Below are 26,449 nucleotides of genomic sequence, written 5' to 3'. Positions count from 1 at the left end.
CACTTTCATGTTACTTGAACAAATATCCATGGCATACTGTAGATATTGATTTGGTGACTGAATACAAATACCCACTGTAATTTATAACAAGCTCTGCTTTGAATCTAATACAGATCCAATCTCTAAATAGGTCCAGCAATGTTTGTTCTTTTTAAGGAAAATTTATTCTCTGATGATAAATCATGCAAAGTTTTCATGACATTGTTTTATCAGTCTTTCATTGGAATGGTTCTTACCTATTGTATAGTGGATTGGTTTAGCAGTCTCAGCCAGGTTAATAAAAACAGACTGACTAAGCTGGTGGCCATTGGTAAGTGGATTGGCTCAGGTTCAGGACATCTATTTTATAATATTTATGTATTAACATGTTTTATGTCTGTGTGTACACTATGAGTCAAAAGTTTGGACACAAGTTTAAATTCAATCCAATTACATTTTATTTGTATAGGGCTTCTAATAAAGGTAATTGTTGCAAAGCAGACTTACAGAAGCAAAAGAAAATAATGGACGTGCAATGGGAAAAATGTGTATAAAACAAAACGATCATATACAGTACTGTAGTCTCTGATGAGCAAGCCGAGGGAGACGGTGGCAAGGGAAACCTTGAGAAAAGCCAGACTCAACAGGGAACCCATCCTTATTTGGGTGATAACAGATAGCAAGAATTGATCTGCAGTCATACTGAGTGTTAAAAGGCTTGAGTGTCAGTATACTGTAACAGGAGAGGTGTTTAAGTTTATATGGAGTCAGATGCTCAGATTAGACAGTCACAAGTCCTCAAAGAACAGCTGTCTGCATTATCCCTGGCCAGGACTGTCCTCATGGTAAAGTGGAACCGTTCCCAGTCACAGCACAAGCAGACCACATGGGGCCTCCATGCAACGAGATCTCCAACCAGAAGTGGGGCACCAGGACGAGTCAGACAGGTCCAGAGGGTGGAGGTGGTCTGGGTCACCTTTAGCTCAGAACAGAGAGCGACAGGGAGAAAGAAAGAGAGAGAAGAAAAGAAAAGAGAAGAGAAAGAGAGATAACACTTAGGTTTGGTCACAGTCAGCCAAAATATTTGTTATTCAAAGATCAGCAAAGATCAGCTTTTCTGGAACAGTTCTTGCAAGAACAGTATTGTGTCAAGTGCATTTGCAAAACCCATCAAGCACTATGATGAAACTGGCTCTCAAGAAGACCCTCCCAGGAAAGCAAGATCAAAACTTACATCTGCTTCAGAGAAGAAGTTAATTTAGAGTTACCAGCCTCAGAAATCACCAATTAACAAACAGCACCTTAGATTAGCCACACTGATGGGTAGGCACATGGCAAGATCTTGCCTTGCTGAGGAGTGTCAGAATGACTCATGTGGGTTATACATTAACAGCATGGGCTTTCAATTTTCTAAGCATGGCCAGAAGATTTTGTGGCAGGGCTATGACTTTTAATGACTCAAAATATCATGTGTTTCCATAGGCCTGCTGTGGTCATTTGGCCTTCTGTAGTCAAGCGTACTGTAGGCAGCCAAAGCCGGCAAAGGGGCTAAGCAAAGTCACAAAGACCTACGGCAGACCTACGAGTAATAGTATAGCATAATAACAATCTATCTGCGCTATCTGTGCTTTTTAACATATATGTGCTCACAGGAACCCACAATAAAAAATAAAAAAAACATAAGTAATTTCAAATATTGTATGTTTTTTTTTTTGCTCCTTTTGGTGGAAACCTTCAGAACACATGGGATTTCTGTAATGGTACATTTTTAGCAGTTTCAGTTTTGCAGCCACGTCTACAAACAAATACTAAAAACACAGTGCAGGTTTCCTCCATCTAAGTCAATAGTAAACTTCAATAGTGTAGCAGAAAAGAGTTTCCAGTCAAACAGAGTTCAGTGCATGTGTGTACCGCATGCATATTTAATTATTGCACACAGTACATTAAATCCTGTTATCACTGATTAAATATTTGAATTAAATGAAAATTTTCAATTGGTGTAAAATAATCCAGAACCTGGGGCATGCCAAACAGTTTTGTCACCTAAATTTAGCCGTTTGTGAAATGTCGAAGTGTCAGAAAGCGGGTGTTGATAGTGTGCAGCCGTGCATGGAAATGATGTGGAGAACAAACATAATTAGTGATTCTAAACGCAAACATCGAGCTAAAAGTCGTGCGTAGGCTGAGCGGTGGCATGCGGCGCGTCAGAGCTTGTCTGACGAGACGATGAACAAAGTGGCACCTGAGGGGGAAAAAAAGTTTTGAGTGTTTTTGTAAAAGTGAAAAGGAAAAATATAGATATCACACAGAAATGCACATAATCATATATATATATAGTATGTATAGGGGAATCACTAATAATAAGCAAAGCATGAAGCACACACACACACACACACACAAAACAAAGATGATAAAATGCATTTATGTTTAACACTGTTCCTGTGTTCATGCATGAATAAAACTAGCAAAAGTCACAGTTAGTATGAGATATAATATGCGCTAATCGATGCAAGAACTGAAAGGAAAAATGACAGGTTAAACTGTGTGGAAAAATGTGTGGATTACGTTTCGATCCGATCAGAAAACCATCACGAGCAACCGGAGGGCATCGCAGACTTTGTTCATTAGACACATTTTTGAAGTGGAAAGGCAAGCTAACGGACTCCATGGATTAATAAATCATTTCTCCTAGGAGTGAGTCAATTCAAAACACTTTTAACTTCGGCTAAAAGATCAGACTCAGTAAAGATACTTGGTGAGAAGTTAATGCCAAACTAAAGCAGACAATCAGCCAACCAAGCACAGGCTTCTTTAACTGGCTACAGGTCTGGGTTGAAGTCTTTCCAGTAAGAATTTACAACTTTGTGTTATTTATTTATTTATTTATTTGTATTGGCACATTAATGCAAGGAACTTTTCTTGAGTGTAAAAAAAATCAACACAAGGTTGTTTAAAAATCTCAAAATCTGTTCACTTAATGTTAATGATGCTATAATTTCATCCAATCTTTAAGACGGTTTACATTTAAAATGCAAACCAAAAAACCAACTTGAGCCATAATATTTTTCCATTGAATAGGAATTCGTGAAAGCATATCAGGAAGAAAATTGTTTTGGGGAAAAAAAAAAAGGAAAAAAAAAGACATGTCTACGTTCTCTTACATCAGATTTATGTCTGGTTGCCGCTCTGTCTCGACAGTGGAAAATTGCAGAAAATGAATCATGACACATCGTGCCTGCATTTTTTTTTCCAGCTTGACATTCTCCATGCCCATTATCAACCCAGTTTATGTCACACTGACCCATCTACAGTACCTGCCCCAACAACCCACTCCCAGTAACTGAGCACATACTTTATAAATGATAACATGTCTCAGACGATGCTGCTGTGGGGCAAATACAGGCAACGCATTAACATTAAAATGAACATTAACATTAATGGAATTTGCATAAGAGCGTTTTATTGCTAACCGCTCCCAGAGCTAAGCAGTGTGTGTTTTTTTTTGGTCTGATCACTTCACCTCAGTCTGCATAAAGCAACTCCATTTAATCTCTCTGACCTGTAAACGGAGATTCGCTGCTATGCATGTTAACTTGGCTTCTCTGTTCCACACCATGCAACTGAACACGCTTCTTCAGATCACATGCTGACTGACCACACCAGAGATGTCAGCTCTTACACAGTTCACTGCGGCAAGCGCTGAAGACGTTTTAACCTGAGAGCCAAATTATGCTGTTTTTTTTTTTTTTTTTTGCTGTAATTACCAACAGCATTGAAATATTCATCCTGTACCTTTGGGTTCAATGCCCTTTGAGGCATTTATTGTTAATGCTTTAGTCTCATTACCAGGAGCAAAAGCAATCCATCAGTCTTGCAAAAGAAGCAATTCTGGCATTAATAAGGCTTCTAAATCAGGATCTTTTGTCCTCATTGACCTGTGTGTTAATTATGTCAATTTTATTTTATGTGTATAGCGCTTTTAACAATTGACATTGTCGCAAAGCAGCTTTACACAATCAAAAGAATTATTTAGGTTTGTATGAAATGTAAACATTTATGAATCAAAATGATATGACTGTCCCTGATGAGCAATGACTGTGCCTGATGAGCAAGCCTACGATGACGTTGACAGTGGCAAGGAAAAACTCCCTGAGATGGTAATAGGAAGAAACCTTGGGAGGAACCAGACTCAACAGGGAACCCATTCTCATTTGGGTGAACAAATAGCAGGGATTGATCTGCATTAAACTATGTGAGACTGGAAGTGCAGTATAACAGGAGATGTGTTTAAGTAAAATTGAGTCCAGTTTATTATTGGAGGCTCGGGTAGACTGTTTGAAACTCCAGTCCTGAACTATCGAGCAACTGAAGACACAAGTCCTCAGAGAACAGCTGTCTGCATTAGCTGAGGACATGACGGTCTTCGTGGAAAAGTGGAACCGTCCCTAGTCACCACACACATCCCAGGCAGACCACACGGGGCATCCATGCCACAAGAGCTTCAACCAGAAGCAGGACACCAGGACGAGTCAGACAGATCCAGAGGGCAGAGACGGTCTGGATCACTGGCAGCTCATGAGTGACATGTATAGTTCAATAGAGATACAGGTAGAGGGAAAAAAAGAAAGAGAGAGAGAGAGAGAGGATTAGAGAAAGAAGAGGAGAGAGCAGAAGAGAAGGAGAGATGGCAGTTTTGTGCAAAGTGCAAGCAGGGACTCCGGCAAGACTAACTATGAAAGCATAACTAAAAGGGAGAGCCAGAAGGAAACACAGACATAAGGGGTCCTTGAGATGTAAAGTGACCAATCACTTCATCGTCAATAAACCTAAGTGATCAATGAGAGTGGGAAAACAGGATCTAAACATACCAGTTCTCCTAATACTCTACGTCCATAAGTCCCCCAGATCCGCTCCTTTACCTAAGGCAAATCTATTTACAAACATGCTTGGCTAAATAATAGGTTAGACTTAGGTTATTCCTGAACATTAATTGGAAGACTATTCTATAACTTTGGGGCTTTGTAAGAAAAAGCTCTGCCCCCTGCTGTAGTTTTCATAATACGAGGTACTGACGAGCAGCCTGCATCTTTCGATTGGAGTAGGCGTGGCGGATCATAAGACATAAGCAGTTCACTCAGATACTGGGGCGCGAGACCATTTATCGCTTTATACGCCAAAAGTAGTATTTTAAAATCAATGCGAGATTTCACAGGGAGCCAATGCAGTGTGGATAAGATAGGGGTGATGTTGTAACTGTTGCACTTAATGAAACAGAAAGGCCTTTTAAAGTTACAGTGTGATCGGAAAGCTTGCTTCTAGCTTCTTGTGGTACTATGACTAGAACTTTTGTCTTATCAGGATTAGGCAAAAGGAAGTTAATTAACATCCAATCTTTTATGTCCTGCAAGCATTGCTCAACTTTAGTAAGCAGTTTTTTTCTCATCTGGTTTTGCTGAAACTGTTTGTCATCAGCATAAAAATGAAAACTAATACCATATTTATGTATTATGTTGCCCAGAGGAAGCATGTAAAGATAAAAAAGCAGTGGCCCTAAAACTGAACCCTGTGGAACACCAAACTCCACTTTAGAACATGCAGAATGCTCACCATTTAAATTAACAAACGAAAGGATCTGAGCCACGAGAGGGCTGTTCCCTTAATTTCTACATTTTCTAATCTGTGAAGAAGAAGATTATGATCAATAGTGTCAAAAGCTGCACTAAGGTCGAGTAACACAAGTATTACAGTAGCATACCCACTGCTGAGTGAAAAGTTAATTATTTTTAACAGGGGTTCTGTTATTGCTGGTATCTGCTTGAGAAAATATGTTGTTATAGGATCTAATACACAGGTTAACAATTTTGAAGAAGAGATAAGTGAAATCGGTTCACTCTTTTCAAAGGGAGTAAAGTATTCCAGGTCCTGATATGGTGTGGTTAGTTTATCATCTGTATAACTTAAATTGTCTGGTTTCAAGGCCTGGATTTTTTGCCTAATATTTATGATTTTGTTATTGAAAGAGTTCATGAAGTCCTTACTACTGTATGTTGTTGTTGTGGAGATTTCTGCAGTGGCATTTCTTGTTTCTAGTTAATTTGGCTACAGTATTAAATTAAAAATTTAGGATTATTTTTTATATTTTCAATAAGAGTGGAGAGATACAATGATCTAGCATCCCTCCATGCTATTTGGAATACTAGCAATTTATTTTGATGCCATTTACGTTCTAATTTTCTGAGCGGTTTGTTTTAAAGTTCGTGTGTGGTCATTATACCGGGGGCAAGTTTCTTATCTCTAATCATTTCCCTTTTAACTGGAGCTACATTATCTAAAGTATAACAAAATGTTGACTCTAAATATTCAGTCGTCTGATCAAATTCTGTGGAGTCAGACGGCGACCCTAGTAACCCTAGGAGATTATTGATAAAGCTCTGTGTGGTATTTGATGTTAATGTACGTTAAATGTGGTAGCGCGGCGCTGTGCGTACATTATTACTGTAACACACTTTGAGACAAGACAGTGATCTGAGATAGCTTCAGACTGTGGAATATTTCTTATACTTAATCCGAAGGATAATATTAAATCTAAAGTGTGACCTGCTTTATGAGTGGGTCCTACTACACACTGATTTACTCCTACTGAGTCCAGTATGGACGTAAATACTGTTCTTAGAGGTTTTTCTGCATTCTTAATATGAATATTAAAGTCTCCAGCAATTAACATTTTTTCTACAGAGACAACAAGGTTTGAGAGGAAATCTGCCAATTCATAGAGAAATTGAGAGTATGGCCAAGGGGGTCTGTAAATGATAATTAGTGGGCTCGACTGAGCTGACATCATATTTGTAGCTACACATTTTATGTTACTATAAAGAAGTTCGAATGCATTAGATTTGAGTCTGTGTTTTTCGATGATAGACAGATTATCACTGGACGTAAATAATTGCTACGCCTCCTCCTCTACCAGTTAGTCGAGGCTGGTGTATGTAGCTGTACCCAGGAGGACTAGCTTCATTTAGATCTACATACTTGTTCTCTTTATTCCAGGTTTCTTTTAAACAGAGTATATCAAACTTCTGGTCTGTGATAATTTCATTAACAATAACTGCTTTGGATGTGAGAGATCTAATATTTAACAGTTTTAACTTCAGTTCAGAGGTGCTGGCTGTGTATACCGTGTGTTTTGAATTTTATACATTTTTGCTTAGCTCGGGGAAAAGACACAATCTCAATATAATGAACCCTGAGTGACGACTCTATGCAGCTAGCAGACGGTTGGTTTAGCCTGTCTGTCTGCTGCCTGGCCTGGGAACTGGATTGTCACCGATTAACTAGGCCTCTTCTGAGACTATGAGCTATACTTCAGGAAATGAGAGCAGCACCTTCCCAGCTTTGCCCTCAAAAGTCTTTCAATTGTCTATAAAGCCCACATTATTTTCCATGTTTTTTTTTTGTTTTTTTTGGGGGGGGGGGGGAGATCATTTTAGCTATCTGTTATAACAGTAAGTCCTAAAAAAATGAAAGAATTATATACATAAAAAACAATCTATCATCCTGTCAATGTATTTTGCATTTGCCATCACAGCATGGTGGTATATCTGAATTAATCAATATAACAAACAGTCTTAAAAAAATAAGTAAAAACCAAAAAACAGTTTCAATTTGAAATAAGCATCTGTGTGTAATCGCAGTTATGAATGCTGAGACATTGTACACTGCTGGAAAGAGATGACTTGCTAAACTGTAACAACTTCATTGCATTCAGGCACAGATGGACGTGTAGAGATGAAATCTGAACATAAACCCTCCATCTGCTGTTCCCATCGACGCCACATCTTCGTGCATGTGCTGCGATAAAGAGACAGTGTTTGGTCCATCAAAGCTGCTTGAGAAGAACTTCTACAGAAGGTCAAAATCTGATTGAAAGCACACGTCCTGCCTGAATTTAACACAGCAGAACCACTTGATACTAAAAACCTTGGACTTGGAAGCATAATTTTTTTTTAACAATGCATATATCGTGACACTGATTCACTAGGTTACTAACTAGAAGGAACACCAGTCAAACTCTAATGAAAAGGACAGAAGATTGAAGATTGAGAGTGACTTGGCTGTACGCATCTAAAAGATGTTTTTCCCACAATCTAAGAGCCAAAACAAAAAATACAGAACAGATTCTAAAGTCTTATTTTTTTATTTGTTGTATGTAATATTTAGTTCATTAATCTCAACCACAATTACTGTATAAAAGATTAACACAAACTGGCTCTACCTATGCACTATTCTGTATATTTGAGTAAAATTCTCATGTTGTATATAACGTGTATAATTTGGCCAAAATGCATAGCAATATAAATAACACCTGAACTGAACATAATATTGTAATTATGTATTACTACACTGTATTTAGTTTTAGAGCACACAGGATAAAAGGTAAAGGTACTGGAGTCTTAAAGTAGATAAGAAAATGCCAAATAATAAATTGCCTGACTGTGCTAAAGCTGTGAAATGGATATATTCCTTCCTTTCATCTCTAAAAGACCCCAAGCACAAGGCGAAAGCTTTCAGTGCAGTTGCAGCGGAGTGTGTGACCTCAGAAGTCAGAGGTGTTGAAGCGAATTTCAGTGGCAAGACTTTGAACCTATTAGGCATCAAACGCAGCATCCGCTGGAAGCCGTATGAAGAGAGGCATGTGAACACTTTTTAGTGGCACTTAATCAAAAGAAATACATCGCTCACTTTTATACTTTTAGAGCCAAGATTTTTTTCAATTCCACACAAGGTCAGTCTGGTCCTCTGTCTGTACTGCCTTTTTTTTAACCTCATGTCATATTTATGACTTATTCAGAAAAAAAAAGCATATAGCAAAGTAATTGCCTTCTATAGAAGGTTAGACAAGGTGTAACTTTATGAGCAAACCATTTGCAATACCCTTACAGTCATAAAACTAAATCTTACAAAATGCCATTAAATACATTATAACAAGATACAGTACAGTGGTATGAAATCTACATTTAAAAGTTTAAGATGAAATCGAATGATTTACATGGAGTGCACCTATGAAGATAGTTAAAACATGATATCAACATCAGGTGTAAGTATTGCAACACTCTGGATTTTACTGTAGTTGTTACAATAAAAAATTGTTGCTTTTGTTTAAAGGCACAGAACGCTTCTGCTCAGGAAGCATTACGGGGAGACCATATATCAGTTATTTGTTTATTTAAATAATAATAATAAAATAATAATAATAATTATTATAATAATAATCATCATCATAAAAATAATAATAATAATAAAAAAACACAATATGCCAAAACAAGCATATGCATAACCTTACATTATACTACAAGAGTGACATTCTCCATGTATCATTTTTATACTTTTATTAACACGAAGTTTAAAGACATTTTGGGACTTTCAGCACCACAAAATTATGTTTTTGATCCTTTCTTGATTTCAGAAAACCTAATAAAAATTCAACCTTGTACTTCAAATTTCTAGGGATTTCATTCTGCTTTGGAAAAATACCAGTTCAAATAAATAATTGAATGTACAATATCAGCTTGAGATTGATGAGTGTGTGTAAACATCCAATTGTAAATACACAGTAGTCCTTATGTTGACAACAACAACAACTAGAAGACGGTACAAGTTTATGGTGAGATTGCCCACTAAAGCAAGTGTGAGTTTTAAGATGTACTGTAAAATCTTCCATGCAACTGGAGACTCCAGCAGGTCTATCTAGAACAGCATAACTCAAAGAGAGCTCGAGAAGGCAACAATTGCTTGAGGGCACACTGGTTCATAAAGCTCTGCAATACTTTACCTTGTAAACAAACCTAAGTGAACCTGTGTGAGCGAGGCGTGACATCTTAAAAACATCTCAGTTTATCAGACCTCTGTTAGTGCCTGTGCCTTATCTAAGAGAAAAAGTATTTAACGACATGCCTGTTAGGGTTTTCTGGCATGGTTGGAACTTATAACATATTTCTATCTTTTACTTTTCTCTATTTGTCCTTTGTCGAATATCTATAAAACAACACTCTCATTGTGCTTCCTCTGGTATAACTTTGTCTGTCTGTCTCAAGTTCCCCATACAACTTCCTTTTTCCTCTTTGTTCTCCCCAATAAAATGTTTATCACTTTTGTTCTTTTTTTTGATGTAAGAGATGGACATGACGCCTGGTGTCTGGTCAAAGGCTTTATTATGCTCTCTTTTCTCACAATAAACAAAACATCATTATACGTGCTGTGTGGTATCTTTCCCAGCTGGTAAGCATACCAAGACACAACATATGATAATTCTTCCTTTAATTAACTTTAAACGTAACAATTCCCTACTAAACAAATAGGGTTTTAACCTAGATATGATGATTTGGCCTTAATTATGTTATAGGCACTAATAAAGAGTCTGCATCTTTTAATAGAGGAAAGGTGTGGCAGATCAATAGACCATACTGTACATTTACTCTTTTAGTGTGAACATTAGACCATCAGTGCTTTATATGTAATTTTTTTTTATCATTGATAATTAATATAGTGTGAAAAGCAGCTGCAAAAGCACCTTCAGCAAAGAAAACATATCTGATAACATTACATCATCTTAAACAACATTTTGTTTCCTTAGTAATTGCTTTTATGTTGTTCCAAATTGCCTCTGAACTGCCCATGTGGTGTTATAGTTACAGCTTGTAACACAATCTAAATCCCAAATCCCTCTCTAACCACTGAACAAGGGAACTACTTGGTGTGTGGAATAGGGGATTCAACACCTTACATAGCAAGATTTCCATTCATGCTAATCGCAATGAAAATAATTTCAACAACAGAACAGTCAGTTAGCTATTAATTAGAAACCTAGAAGTGTTAAAATTAGGTAACATTGCCTGCACATTATTTTATGAATTGTAATTCACATCCATGGCATCATTTCATTTTCAACAGAAGCACTGAATAAGCTAATGATTACAAACACCACTAACATACTCAGATAATATAATCTATATCATCATCAGGACAGTAGATATCAATTGCTAGCATACTCGTATCTGGGTGACAAAGCATCAGGTACTCTGGTAGGTACTCCAAAATACACTTTGTACTGTAATGGTGTAATAATAATGTAATTATCAATGAAAATGAATAGTAGCCTTAACGTCGGTGCATGGCACTTCTGCAATCCGCTGTTGTAACTGACATCATCATCGTCACATGTCTGCAAAAGATCAACATGATCCTTTCTAAGGAACTACATAAACAGAAAGCTTATTTCTAGCTGCATGAGGCTGTGCTAGAACTTCTGAATGAATTATTGGAATGCAGACATTTCTTGACAGTATCTTTGGTGACAAAGTTTTCAGCTCAGTGTGTAAAACCAAACACTCATGCAATTTAAAACCATCTGTCTAGATTTCTCTAGATATGTTTGGTATGATATATTGCTATTAAATATCATTCTATTATTTGCATTGAGTTATATAGCGTACACAAATCAATCATTCAATCATTGTCATGCTTTAAGCGACTCCTATGCCACAGTTCTCCCAAAACACAATAGACTATTCAGCGGATAGAGATGATTGCTTTCCAGTCTATACTATGCAGCTGAAAATGGGATTCCGAACAACATTCTGCACAATAGCACAAAGCACATTCAATAAAAAGAAAAAAAAGCACAATGCACACAATAATCCATTTGAGGATTCTTTGGATGTTATACTCTGAACATATTCTGATATGGAAGCACTTATGATTCAACATTTAATGGCTTCCCTTGAGGGACAAACTGAAAAACTCTTTATGTTTCATCTACATATACTGTAGATAAAACTATTTTTTAAAAAGTATATTAATAAACCTAACAATATGCACAGGGTACACTATAGCCAGGAGCATCCCACTGAGATTTTGAGTTGAACTTTATGACTTCATGTATATATTTTATAGGCATTATTATGTATGCACCCAAGTCTAATTGACTGGTCAGTTGAAATAAATGGGTTTTAAGACATTCTCTAATAAACAGTAATAGCAGATACTCATATGAATAACAGGAACGTGAAGATTTTAATTTCCATTAATAAAGAGTTCAAGAAAGTAAAAACCCAGTGCTTTAATAATAAGAGAAATATGAACAGAATAAACTGTGTTAAAGTTAATAATTCTGTGGCTACACAAAGTTTTAATCTCTTGCTGAAACTAATAAAGATATATTGCTGTGTATCTAGGGCACTGTCTTGGTTTAAATAAGCCATTACACACCAGTTTAAGATGCTAAACACCTGCTGGCACGCTCTAATCAAGCCCAGTATGCCACTTTTAAGAAGCATGATCCTCCTTTTGAGGTGTTGAATAATTTGGCTGGAGCTTAACGACAAAAAAGATAAAGTGGTTTAGCCGGAACTAGCAAAATCTATCAGACATTTTTTAAATCTCAGTTTTCAACGAAATTTAAGCAGGTCTTTTGTCCTTAGTGATTTCTTTAATCTGATAATGCAGACGGTTTAAATTATAAAGATCACAAAGCACATTGTTGACACTTATGAATAAGCTTTTATTACCATTATTTAGCAGACTCATTAACAGTAAGAAATAGAAATAAATAGAAATAAATAATAAATAAATGGTAGCATGATTCAGAAAAAGAAAAATGTAATAAAACGGAAATCGCTATAGTTGCAAATCAGAATTTTTGCAAGAAAGACCCCAATTATACAATTCTTAATTCTGATTCATCAGATCCATAAGCAAGAAATGAATATAGAGAATATATAAAAGACATTTGGGAAACAGCATGGACAAATGTTCTGTTTATGTTTACCCTGTGAGTAGAAATACTGTAGATCCCAAAGAATCTATACACACTTCATAGCATGTCTGCTAGCTGGCAGGCTGCCTTACACTGATTTATACATTCCAGGTAAAGGCCTATCTCTTCTTTCTTTCTATCTTTATCTGATGAACGTTTATATATTTTATGTGGTGTTCCTAAAAAGTAATAGTTTGGTAGACTTAATGGAATGATAAAGTATTTGGTGAAAGTTGTTTATTAATCATTTATGGAAGTAGTCTCCAATGTCAGGGCTAATGTGTAAAGCTGTAACATTTTGACAAGGGAAAGTCAGGATAGAGGATTTTACACTTCTCTCTAATATGACAAGACTTTTAGTTTCTTTATTTACTATATACTGTATAAAGGATCACACCACCATATCACTGATTAATTTAAAATATACCAGCTAACAGCTTTCCACTATTATTATTATTATTATTATTATTATTATTATTATTATATAGTTTATATATTATACTTTAATCAGTACATACAAGAATTAGTTACTTTAAAAGCCCATGTTTGCATATTTAAATAAGAAAATCGAATTTAAGAAAGGATAACTCTTTAGTATTTAGACTAGAATAAAAAATAGATGTTGTTAACCGTACTATTTTATTTATTATTTTTAACCCTAGATCCCATCAATTGTTATAATTCAACATTATGACAATTTTTAAGCTTAGTGAAGCACAGAATGCTCTTAATGTTTGTGTGATAACATGCTTTGCTTTAACAGGAAAATATGATATTTTTAAAGAAAAAGTTTAGAATAACTATACTTATCATCAACAAACTTAAAAGGTATCTTAGATTATAGACTGACTCATATACACTACAAGAAGTTATAGTAAAAAATCTTGATTCTAGTCACATTTACTATTTTTAAATATAAGATTAAAAAATATATACAGATAATTAAACTATTCTAGACTCTACATTTTAAAAGGCACACATTTATTGCCAGATATTTTTTATGGCACACTTGTCACACTAAAATGATTAAAATGAAATAAAATTTCATTTTAAAAGAAATAAAGAAATAAAATGATGTTTTAAAATGATGATTTTATTTATTAAGAGAAAAAAAGCTGACCAAACGTAGCTACCAGAGCTCCATGTGGAAAAGTTTTCTTTGCAAAATCATGAATGAACTGTGATTTACCACATTTTTTCACTCCCAGACCTGATTACTTCCAGATCTTTTGAATCAATAATCACTTAAATAGAAGCTAAAAGATCTTAAAAAATACCACAGCAAAAAATTAACAACTGCGATTTAAATAAATTCAAGAACAGATGAAAAAAAAGTAATTGACTTGTCAGTCTGGAAAGGGTTACAAAGCCATTTATAAGGCTTTAAGACTCCAGTGAACCATCGTGAGAGCCATTATCCACAAAAAGGGGAAAACTTTGAAGAGTAGGAAGCCTTCCTTTTATATATTCCTATATATAATTATTTCCAGAGCACAACTCCTTGACTCATCAAGAAGCTCATAAAAGGACCCAGAACAATATCTAAAGAACTGCAGGCCTCACGTGCCTCAGTTAAGGTTAGTGTTCATTATTCAACAAAAAGAAAGAGACTGGGCAAGAATGGCAGTCATTGGAGAGTTCCAAAGCAAAAGCCACAGCTGACCAAAACAAACAAACAAACAAACAAACAAACAAACAAACAAACAAACAAACAAACAAAAAATGACAAAGGCTCATCTCACATTTGCCGAAAAACATCTGGATGTTTTGATGTGAGAACATCACTCCTATCTTATCCACATTGCATTGGCTCCCAGTGAAATTAAGCATTAATTTTAAAATCCTACTGTTTATCTATAAAGCATTAAATGCCTGAGTGCCTGAGTGAACTGCTAGTGTTTTTTGATCAAAGGATGCAGGCTACTTGTCAGTATCTCATATAATGAAAACTACAGCATGGAGCACAAGTTTATTTCATAGTCCTAAGGTTATAAAGAAGCCTTCTCATTAATGTTCGGGACTCTTAGTGTTTAAGCCTAAGCTAAAAACCTATTAATTTAGTCAAGCTTTTATGAATGGAATTATCAAAGGTAAAAGTGCCGATGTGAGGAAGTCATGTATGGTAGAGTATTATGGCAAACTGATCATTTTTTACGATGCCTTCCCCACACTCAGTGATCACTCAGGTTTGTTGATGGTAAAGTAACTAAATATTTTTGAATTAAGACAATTCTGCAAGGAAGAGTGGGTCAAAATTCGCCCACACGGCATGGCCAGTTAAGAGGTTTAGGGGTTTTTAGTTTTTTTCCTTTTAATAAAATAAATAATCATTTCAAAACTGCATTTTGTATTTATTTTTATATTGATTATCTTTGTGTAAGATTAAAATTTGTTTGGTGATCTGAATTATTTATTTGTGATCAATTTGCAAAATAAATAAATCGATAAAGAGCAAATTTTTTTCAACCTAATAATCTTTGGTATTTAGTTTGTTGTAAACATATTTTATTGAATATAATTAAACCTAGCCCAACCTATTTCACTTGCTAAGATGCCGTTTTTTCCCCAGTGCGGATATAACAAAATAATCCTGAAGTTTCTAGTTTGCTCATGTACATTAGTAATAAAAATAGTTTAGTTAAAAAAAAAATAAAAACCATTTAAAGAATTAAAAGAGCATTTTATCTCACTTACTCCTTGGTTTTAATGACTCAAAAATGATATTGATTTTAATACCTAAAGGTGTAATAAAACAGGATGCATGATAAGAAAGTGTTAACTGTCTGTATTAATACCTTGGCAGTGGTGAATCGTCTCCAAATGGAAACACTCTAGACGATGTATTATATTATCCAGATGACAATTACAATGACAAATTAGACTTTCCAATGTGCATCACTGGAACAGTGGAGGAAATGAGCTGTTGCCTCATTCCAGCTACTAGAACATCTTTATGTTCTGAAAAATAGCTGACAGAAAATCTCTTAACGCTCAGCAGATAGTGGATAATCAAATTTTATGTGTATATAGAGTGTGGTTGTGCATCATTGGCCATTTTTTCACATCCTCAGAACAAAATGAAGAAGGTTTTATTGGTAATAAAATATTGTGGTACTCTCTAAAATGTTATTCTAATCTAATATTGAGTTTAAAAACGCCTTGGTTGAATGTGACAAACATTTAATTGGTTGCACTCAGGGATTGTACATTATTCATATCCCCTAACACCGTGTGCAGATTTGTGCAGGAGCAACTAAATGTTGATAAAACATTCCTCGCAGAAAGACGGGACACGCAGCGCCTGGCAAATGGCTCCAATTTTGTGGTTGAAAATAGATATGGATGAATAACTAAATGTCTGGCACCATTTTTCTCGCTGTGACAGCGCTCCCTCTGGGCTTTTTCTTTCTCGCTCTCTTCCATGCTCTGTTCAACCTTTTTAAAGGTGGGAAATCCATTGAATTTCAATTTCTTCTTCTGTAGGGAAGAAACACCCTAAGGGGAGAAGATTTGACACAAGTACATTCCAGGAATGAATTGATATCTCTATCAGGTTGGGAGAGATGGCACCGGGACAGGGTAGGCTCACAAACAGTTCCAGAAATATTTTGAAGGACATTAAATATGAAAAGGCTGGAAAGGTTGAAGAGATGGAAAATATGTAAATTGAGGTTATAGTCTTATTCTGAGATGAAATGTGGGCGTGTGTCACTGAGCATGTCTGTGTATTTGGAGCAGAGTCCAAACTAAAACATTTTTTTTTTTGGAAAACACTTCTTCCTGCCCAGTAGGTGGTGTTAGTATGTCATAGACTCACTCAATCACTCATCGTCTATACCGCTTTATCCTGTATTCAGCGTCGCGGGGGGGCTGGAGCCTATCCCAGGAGACTTAGGGCATGAGGTGGGGTACACCCTGGACAGGGTGTCAATCCATCGCAGGGCACACACATACACACACTCACACACTGCGGGCAATTTGGGAACGCCAATTAGCCTAATCTGAATGTTTTTGGACTGTGGGAGGAAACCGGAGTACCTGGAGGAAATGTCATAAACTGTTAACATCAAACACCTTAAGCTTAACAACGAACCATAAAAATGTCAGAAACACACTTTTCTACCACAGCAATTTCGGTTGGAAAAGAATTTCCCACTAGCTGCTTGTTCAACAGGTCTTCCAATTCAGTTTCACTATAGCTGAGATTAAACCTCTGCATGAGACCGTATTAATAAAAGAGCCAGGAATTAAACTGCAATCAAGTGACTTGGTGGGGGGCGACATGGTGGCATAGTGGTTAGCACTGTCACCTTGCACCTCCAGGGTCTGGGTTCGATTCCTGCTTCTTTGTGAATGGAGTTTGCATGTTCTCCCCGTGCTTGGTGAGTTTCTTCCCGGTACTCTAGTTTCCTTCCACAGTCCAAAGACATGCAAGTTTGGTTAATTGGCATTTCCAAATCACCTGTAGTGTATGAGTGTGCGTACAGTATGCATGTGTGCTCAGGGTTACCCTTTTCCTGCAACCCAGTATACAGAATAAAGTTATACATACGATGACTAGTTAATATGAGTTAGTGAGTATATAGGTATGGGTGGCATGGTACTGTAGCATAGTGGTTAGCATAGTGGTCTCTCACCTCCAGGGTTGAGAGTTCACTTCCCACCTCAAATTTGTTTGCATGCATGCTTGTTGGGTTTTCTCCCACAGGTCATGTCAAGGACATGCAGATTAACTAATAGCGTGAGCATGGACAAAATAAGTAGGCCAGAGAATGAGTGTAGAATAATACAGTAGGTGTGGGCAAGACCCCAAGTGCTCCTGTTTACAAGTTACTGTTGTTATTTTTCTTCTCAGCTGAGTTTAATTGCGTGTTGCTCTGTATTCCTGTTCATTAATCTGGGTTGTCTTTCACACCTCAGGTATATAAAATGATAGTAAATAGAGAAGCTGCTGCTGTTCTGGTGTCCTCATCCAAGTTTGCTAATGAGCTTTTTCTAATTTGAAATGGGGAAAAAAATATCATGTGTGAACACAAACATCGAAACCGAGCCGCTTCACTTTCCTGATTACAAACCTCAGCCAGTCATTTGCCTCATTAGCCAGTTTTATTACTCCAGACTTTGTATGAATTTAACGTCAACATTAATGCAAACCGTGAAGTTTGACATTGCAGTCAATGATACAAAACGATTATAATTATAAATTATAACCGCAGCACTGCGCCGGTCATAAACAACCCTCACCCAACAGCCTCAGGTCTGAATCAGGAGTGCTGGAACCGTAGACATCAACGAGGCAGAGACCACAGTAAAAGGTCAGAACATGCGTAATCACAGCTCATTAAAATCCTTCAATGAGATGAAAATCTGAAATTTACAACTATTCATTAAATCTGAGACGACAGTACTAATTGGACATTAGCACCCTGTAACTCACTGCTGGGCTAATTGGCATTTTCAATTGCTTTCATAAGCTGCTATTAGTGTGGAGCAGGTCAAGTGATTTACAAATTAGACACAACCAGGTACAGGAGGTGAGATATGGGTGGATGTGAGCTCATGCAAATCTATCACAGTTTGAGGGAAGGTGAATTTATGGTTATTAAATTATATTAACTAAATAACTGCTACTTATTGCAAATGTATAGAAAAAAGTTTTTTTTTTTGGTTACAATGTGAGATAGTCCTTATTGAAACTGCATGTCATATGGAGGTTGGGGTTATCCATCTGTATTCCACTGGCATGTGGTTGGCTACAGACACACACACACACACACTAGTAGTGGTGGCTCCAAGTGAAACCCTTAATTGGGTGAAAAAACACATTCTGTTACTTACAAATGGCAGTATCAGTACCGCAAGAAAAGAAAATGTAGAAAATATGTATTTTCTCTAATAATACAAATATTTGTATTTCACTCATTCACACACTATGGGCAACGCCTACAGTATTAGCCTAATCTGCATGTCTTTGGACTTTGGGAGGAAACCGAAGTATCCAGAGGAAACCTGCCTAGAATGGGAAGAATATGCAAATCCCCATGCACACACAGATGGAAAATGACCCAGGCTGAGAATCAAACCTAGACCCTGGAGGTTAAAGGCGACAGTGCTAACCACTAAGCCACCACGTCGCCTGCTTCTGTCTCATAACCGAATGAAGTTACAGTATGTTAGGTTTGCTAAAGAAAAAAGCTTTCTGAAAACATGAACAAAGCAAGGTATTTACTATGCGAGGAGACTGCAGTTCTGTTTGTTTTTACCACTGTTTGTTAAAATAGCTTTGTACACTAATGATCTTTGCAGTCTGTTTCTGATTGACACCAATGCAAGGTTATAAAAAAAGTTAAAAAAAAAAAAAAATGCTGAAATATACAGTATTTATGGTTCCCTGAAGCTGTCAAAAAAATGTCAAGAAACAAAAATGCCTAAACTGATTTTGCAAAAAAATTGTTCTTCCCAGCCTGAAACATAAACAATGTAATATAATATCTACACTACTACATTACCCCTGGATCAAGTGATATAACACATATAAACTATATAACATAGCATGGGGTATGTTCTCAGACTGTTCCCTAAATGAAATGAGCAAATTACCGTAGCAAGTTAAAAAAAAAAATCTGACCAATTTTAATTTAAAGACATTTCCCTTCACCCAATAGTAATAAATATGTGTGGACCAACAAAAGGTTGTCTATAAGAAATCTTCGTAACTTGATATTGAAGATGGAAGAAATGCTTGACCTTGAGAAGACAGTACAGAAATAAGATAGAAAACTATTTTATTTTCCATCTCGTCAAAGTCAGATTCCATAATCACCTCCTTCCTTCTTGAAGTAAAATTCTCAGTAGTAACGCTTGCCGTGTCTGTGTGTGACATCACTTCAGTTTATGAGATGTTGCAGGATAATCACATCTTTATTTCTTCCTGCTTCTTGACAACTGTAATTAAGGTTTCCTTTAGCTGTGAACTGCCAGTCCTGCTTGTGCTCGCTTTCCAGGCTGTCTGTTTCCATAATACCGCGTGACACGGTCACCTGGCGTCGAGCTAGGCACTCGAGACAAAGTTATAATTTAGCCCGGAGGGATTGTTTGTTTTTACTTGTATATGTGTGTGAGCAGAACCAGGACAGTGTGAAGTGCTTCGGGTGAAAGTCGCATGCTTAATGCTAGCATCGTTGGCTGAACCTGTCTGAAGGATAGACGCTGCGCTCGCACATTAGCACAGCGTTGTCATTTTTTTCTGTCTGCAGCCAGTTTGTATCCCTCCCGATGAGGCACCTGTTATAGCCGATAAGCTTGATTACGGCTCTCTAGGCATGAGTGATTGTGCTTTACTCTGCCCCAGGCACACATGCTGTTGTTTTAACATTCTGGCAGCTGTCCAGCTTGTCATTGGTTTTGCTGTCCGAGACTCTGCTCCAGGTGCTGCGATACTCCCAGTGAGGCCAGGCATCACACACACACACCGCCTCTCTGTTTGTGTTTTTCTATTTCTTTTTCTTTCCGCCTCCCTCCCTCCCACTCAGGATTTCATTCCCTGCTTTGTGTACAGCATGATGACCCTCGACAGACTCATTCCTCAGGAAGAACCAGCAGCCACGAATGTTAGCCTGCATATGTAATGAAACGGCAGCAGATGGCTTCGCCTCGTACATCAATATTTTCTTTATTTTCAGCCTACTCCTGAATACATTGCATTTTGTTACATTCATCTTGCTTTACTAGCTAAATCCCTGAATAAGCAAAGCCATCTGTTGCCATTCCATTATATATGTGGTGTTATATTCATACGAGTTTTGTCTGACATTGTGCTCCTTGAACAGACAACAGGCTCTGGAAAACACATTGCTGCTCATATTTTTGTTTAATTGCTGACATTAAAATGTTTTTTGTTCGTCAGTAGGGAAGGAGCCGAAATAGTGAACGCGTTGTCCTGTCGTGTTTTTTTTTTTTTTTTATTTAATCTGTTGTAACATCTACTGTACTGGATATCAGAGTGTTTTCATGTTCAAAAGTTACATCAATAGTTGCAGTTGTTACTAGCAGGTATAATAATGCACTTGTTCCAGTGTTTCACTAGTGCTTGGATACCGTCAAGGTAGAAAGTTTTCTCAGTACTCCAGAGCCATGATCAGACTGCCTGCTTCATGTCTAAAACCCTGGCCCCTCAGGAACTCCTTTAATGTCCCAACCATGTGTGAGTGGTTTGGAGCGAGGTCAGGGCAGTACGGGGGATTGGAAATAACTCCCAGTTAAGTTCCCAGATGTGTATCTTGTTATCCATCAATTTCAGGTGTTCCATTTGCTGAATATCCATGGGAATGACTACAGTGGGCTTCCAATCAGCTTGTACAGGACTGTCATTCACAGTTTTCCTTATAAAACATCAATCCGTTTTACATCTTCATTCGCTATAAAAATTTATCAAAAGTCCCAGTTCAACTAGAAGGCCCCTTGTAGTTTGATTCTCCAATGTTGGTGACTTTTTATGGTATAATCATCTAATATACAGTAAATATATATATATATATAATTTAATTGAAATGAAAATTATCAACCCACAGCGGGCTGAAATAAAAAATGCACAAAAAAAATCATTCAAATTGACGTGACAGGTTAGTGTCATTTTGCTGAAAATTCATTGCAGCAACTCGAAATAGCACTGTATTTAGGAATCTACATGGCCCCCATGCTTGTAAGCATGCTTGACAACATCGGGGCATGCCCCTATTGAGACAAAGAAAGGTATCTCCTCCTGGAACTAGACCTGGGCATCATTGAGATACTGGACAGCCTGAGACTGAGGACCGAAACAATGTCCCAGAGGTCTTCTAGTCAATTTAGGTCAAAGCATAGGGGCAAGTCAATGGTATCAGCTCCTTCATCCTCCAGTAACAACATGAGGCCGGCAGTTTTGTGCATCAGGAGGACCCAGGAAGTTGTGCACCAGCGTAGGGTCTGACCTGATAATTCTGGTGTTCTCTGCCAAATGCCAATCAAGCCCTACGGTCCCAGGCAGTAAGCACAGTGCCCACTAGAGGATGTCAGGCCCTCGGACCACCCTCATGAAGTCTGTCTCTAATTGTTTTGTTACACCAATGGCCTACTGGAGGTGATTTTGTAGGGATTCTGCAGTGCTTATCCTGTTCCTCCTTGCAGAAAGGAACAGATACCGGTCATGCTGATGGGTTAAACTTTCTAATGCCCGGTCCAGCTCTCCTAGAGTGCTTTTGAGACTGTGCTGAGAGACACAGCAAACCCTCTGGCAATGGCACATACAGTATTGATGTGCCATCCTGGAGGAGTTGGACGTCCTAGGTAAACTTTGTAGGGTCCAGGTTTCTTCTCATGTTACCAATAGTGAAAGTGACCCTAACCAAATGCAAAATGAGTGAAAGATAGTCAGAAAAGATGAAAAGGGGGAAATGTCAGTGGCCCCCACCTGTAAAACTCTTCCAGTTTTGAGGGTTTTCTTATAGTCCTTATGCAAACTTATTTGTCCTCTAGTGCACCTGTTGTTAACACCAAATTAGCAGAAATGGATTAACTCCTTCAGATACTTAACTGATCAATATCCCAGAGGTTTCATTGGCTTCGTGCTGTACTCTGGTGAAAAAGTGTTCCTTTATTCTTTTTGAGCAGTATATACAGTACTGTATACTTATACAACAAGCAAATCATGGTTAGCAGAGGAAATGTAAGAAATGAAATAATCTTGTAATAGGAATGCTCAAAATAAGATTCACTTTATTACTTGAAGTAGGAGTAGATGATTGCACACATAGATGAGCAACAACTAGCAATACAAACAGATGGCAGAAAGCTTGTTTTCATTTCTGTTAAAGTGTCTCATCACGGAAAATGTTTTTGAGCTGTCACTATTCTTTATTAGGGATGTATAGAGTTTGGGTGTCTTTGAAAAGAAAAAGTGAAGAGCTATCAAGCAGGAACTTTTCTTAGAAAAATCCTAGGATTTGAAGAAAATAGTTTTTTTTTTTTTTCAAATAGGTTATACAACACATGCAATATTAGTTCTATGGGAGAAAAAACACGCAGATACAATAGAGCACAAAGAATACAATATAAGCAATTTAAAATCTATATGGTTGACTAACAGCATAATATTAGGAAAGTAATTAGTGTTCCTACCTCTCACATCTACCATGTATGCTTCTTTTTCTCCCTTTACCTTGCAGTAAGGTGCAAAAATGTGTTTAGCACACTAATAGGACTTAATTGTGGTGTTTGCAACTAGGAAATGAGTATCAGTTATGGGTAAAATCGAGTTCCAACTATTCCTCTTATGTTAATGATCTACTGTACCTGCAGCATGAACAGTGCTGCAGGGAACAAGTCCTGAAGTACGAAACAAACTTTAGGCAATGTTATGAACTTTCAAGACTAGCAAGGAAAATGATTTGTTTACTAGGTGCCAAGGTGTATGCATGCGTGCGCGCACACACACACACACATACACACACAGTGAAGGCAGCTCAAGTGCAGATGTTGAGCTCGTTATCTCTGCAGATTTTCCCCGAGGCTATGTTCATCGGGGTCCAGCCAGGTGGAGTTTTTCCTGCTGAGACACTCTGCTTGGCTCTCTCTCTCTCTCTCTCTCTCTCTCTCTCTCTCTTTCATCTCATTTTGTTATCCCCCACAGCCCATTTCCTCCATCTGACAAGGTCCTTTTGCTCCTCAACCTTCTTTCATCTTCTCTTCTTCTCAAGGCCCTATTCCCTCACCTTCCCTCCTTGTCATAATCACTTCACCTGGATCTCATCCTCCGTTTCTCCAGGTCCTCGGCTTCTCCCTTTCCTCCCTTCTCTCTTCGTTCACTATTCTTCTCTTGGCTTATTGCTGGCAGCAATTTCTCTCTCGAGTAGGGGTTTCATCTACCCTGAGGTGTAGAGGTGACTGGGAACTAAAAAGAACACTTGGTTCTCTTGCTGTCCTGACTACCCCTCTCTGTTTCGTCTTAGACAAAGTTTGTAGCCCAGAGGCAGAGGTGCTGTGTGTGTCTGATTGTTGTCTGTATGTTAGACTATCAGCTTATTGCTCCCCTTTCCTAGGCATATGGTTTAGCCCAAAGCCACACATAATCAGAACAGAAAAGACTATAATTGTCCACAACCTGCCTTTTCTCTTAAACATGTCCAGCTACAAAAACAGCCATCTCTTGGATTCTGTAAAACAGCCCTAACTAACCTAGCCAAGGATTCAATAAATAACATTTATATTTACAGCTTTCGTTAGATGCCCTTATCCAAGGAGACTTATATTTATTTTCATTATGCATTAGAGGGTAAAGGGCCTTGCTCAAGCTGAGGTTTGAACCTGGGATCTTCCAATCAGTAGGTCAATGCCTTAACCACTGAGCAACCCCTGTCTTTAACAAGTCTCTATTTATTATATGAAAAATTATGATATCTTTTCTCAAAAGATTAGCTAGTTAAAAATTAGGTCGGTTATTTAATTGCATATATTATAAGCAGGAACATAATGTTTCCTTTTTATGTTGAATTTTAAACCTTATGATTTGTTTTTATACGATTTGATTTCATTACACGTTCGAGTCATCTCCCATTATGCTCATTTAGGATGTTTTTTTGAGCACATTTCTTCCTTAAAGATGATGGTTCACCACTGTCCCTCAACATTTTAATTATGCATGTTACAGTTCTTAACCTAATTTTGATATTTTTAGATATCTCCTTAGTTGTTTTCTATGCTCGATGCAGGACAATACTTTGACCTTTCTGAAACAGAGTAACATCTTTGCATGTTCACAGGATATTTCTTCTGACATGGTTGTTTAAGTAATGAGAAGCGAGTCACTGCATCAGTTAGGGTTAAATAACTTGTTGCAGCTGAATAATATTAATCACTGCAGTATTTATCCAATTAAAGGCTCTTTACCTTTTTTATTTTTTATTTTTTGGCTGGGCAGTGTATATTTCCACTTGCTTAAATGTCATTTTTTAGGATGAGGTGCAAAATGTGGAAAACATATCATGTGAAATGTCAAAATATGGCATTTGAATGAAATAACAACTGCTAAATAAAATATGGCAAAAATTTCCAGAATGTGTAAAGATGCAGTATTTCATGGCTAGGTCATATGATTCACGGTATTGTTGGTCACATTTGCCTCACATTTTAAAATGTATAACAATAAACTCTACTCAATTATTTATTCATCATTATTATTATTATTATTATTATTATTATTATACGGTTATTATATTATTTTTATATTTTATTATATTATTATAATACGGATTACCAAGATTGAAATGAAGCTTAAAATTCAATTTTCTAATCATTTCATTAACCTGAAAAAAAAAAGAAATCCATCCTTATAACATTATTATCTTATTGAGTTTGATACATCTGTATGTTCTAAAATGTTTTAAAGGCACAATGTTACAAATATTATAGTACAGTATGCCCAGTAATATACCCATTCAGTCTAAGATGTGGTTCAACCCCCCCTCTGTGGCAGTGTGTGTATGTTATATTGCATTAAGAGCAATCACGCAATTAAGATAAATGAGAGAATAATTCCTTTCCTGCACGATAGTGACAGCTCTCATCCATAAAGCGGATATTGTCCTGTAAAAGGATCCTTTATAGTGCTGTTCCTAGAGAACCACAGCCAATCTAGTTAACCTTATAACCCCTGAGTAATTCAACACTTAGTGAAAGAGAGGGTGTGAAATTAGAGATTTGGCAAATGAAACGTGTTTTGACAGCTGTAAAATCAGAAGTGTAATATACATCTCTCTCTCTCTCTCTCTCTCTCTCTCTCAGCTTTAATGGAGATGATTGCAATAATTACATACCAACATATTTTAGCAATTAAATACTACTGGTGCTAATTAGGAGGAACAGGAGAAATAATAAAAAAAAATGCGTAGTTTATGATATTTTTCTAATCGGTTTTGCTTTCTTACTGTTTTTTTTTGCAGGCTTTGTTTAAATGAAAAAGAATAATTGGAGAACCCCAAAAGCATTGTAACACACTGTTATCACAGTATCTCACTTTATAGCACAGCATTGATTTTGATTCATTTAATTTTAAATGACAGCAGTTCTGAGTGTACAGTATAAGAGGTAAATATTCACACGCACACATTATATTCTGTTTTCTTAGATTCAAGATTCAGATTCAAAGATTCAAATAACTAATCCCAGAGGGAAATTGCTTACACTTCCTTAGTTGCCCTTAAAGAGCATTTTAGACATTATATGATTTTATTTATTTTTTATTAAAAAACATACATAGGACTAGAGTGACATATCCTTTTTTAGGAGATATGATGAACTGAATTTTTGTTTATTTTAACCAACTACCGAAAAAGGTTCAGAAATGGGTCGCATAGGCAAGAAAGTAGCACAAACACACATGATCACATGTTTTTATTATTGTTATTGTTTGTTCCTATAATTATATATATATATATATATATATATATATATATATATATATATATATATATATATATATATACAGTATATAATTTTTTTTTTCATATTTCATTTATGTATACCCGAAAACCCAAATACACATTTTGAAGTCTGAAGCCTCCCCGTTAAACACACACCGGCATGGTGCATACTGTATATATATTTTTAAACATCATTGACCTATGC

Source organism: Clarias gariepinus, chromosome 8 (assembly GCF_024256425.1).
Source record: "Clarias gariepinus isolate MV-2021 ecotype Netherlands chromosome 8, CGAR_prim_01v2, whole genome shotgun sequence".
Classification (NCBI taxonomy): Eukaryota; Metazoa; Chordata; class Actinopteri; order Siluriformes; family Clariidae; genus Clarias; species Clarias gariepinus.
This window is presented reverse-complemented; position numbering follows the sequence as displayed.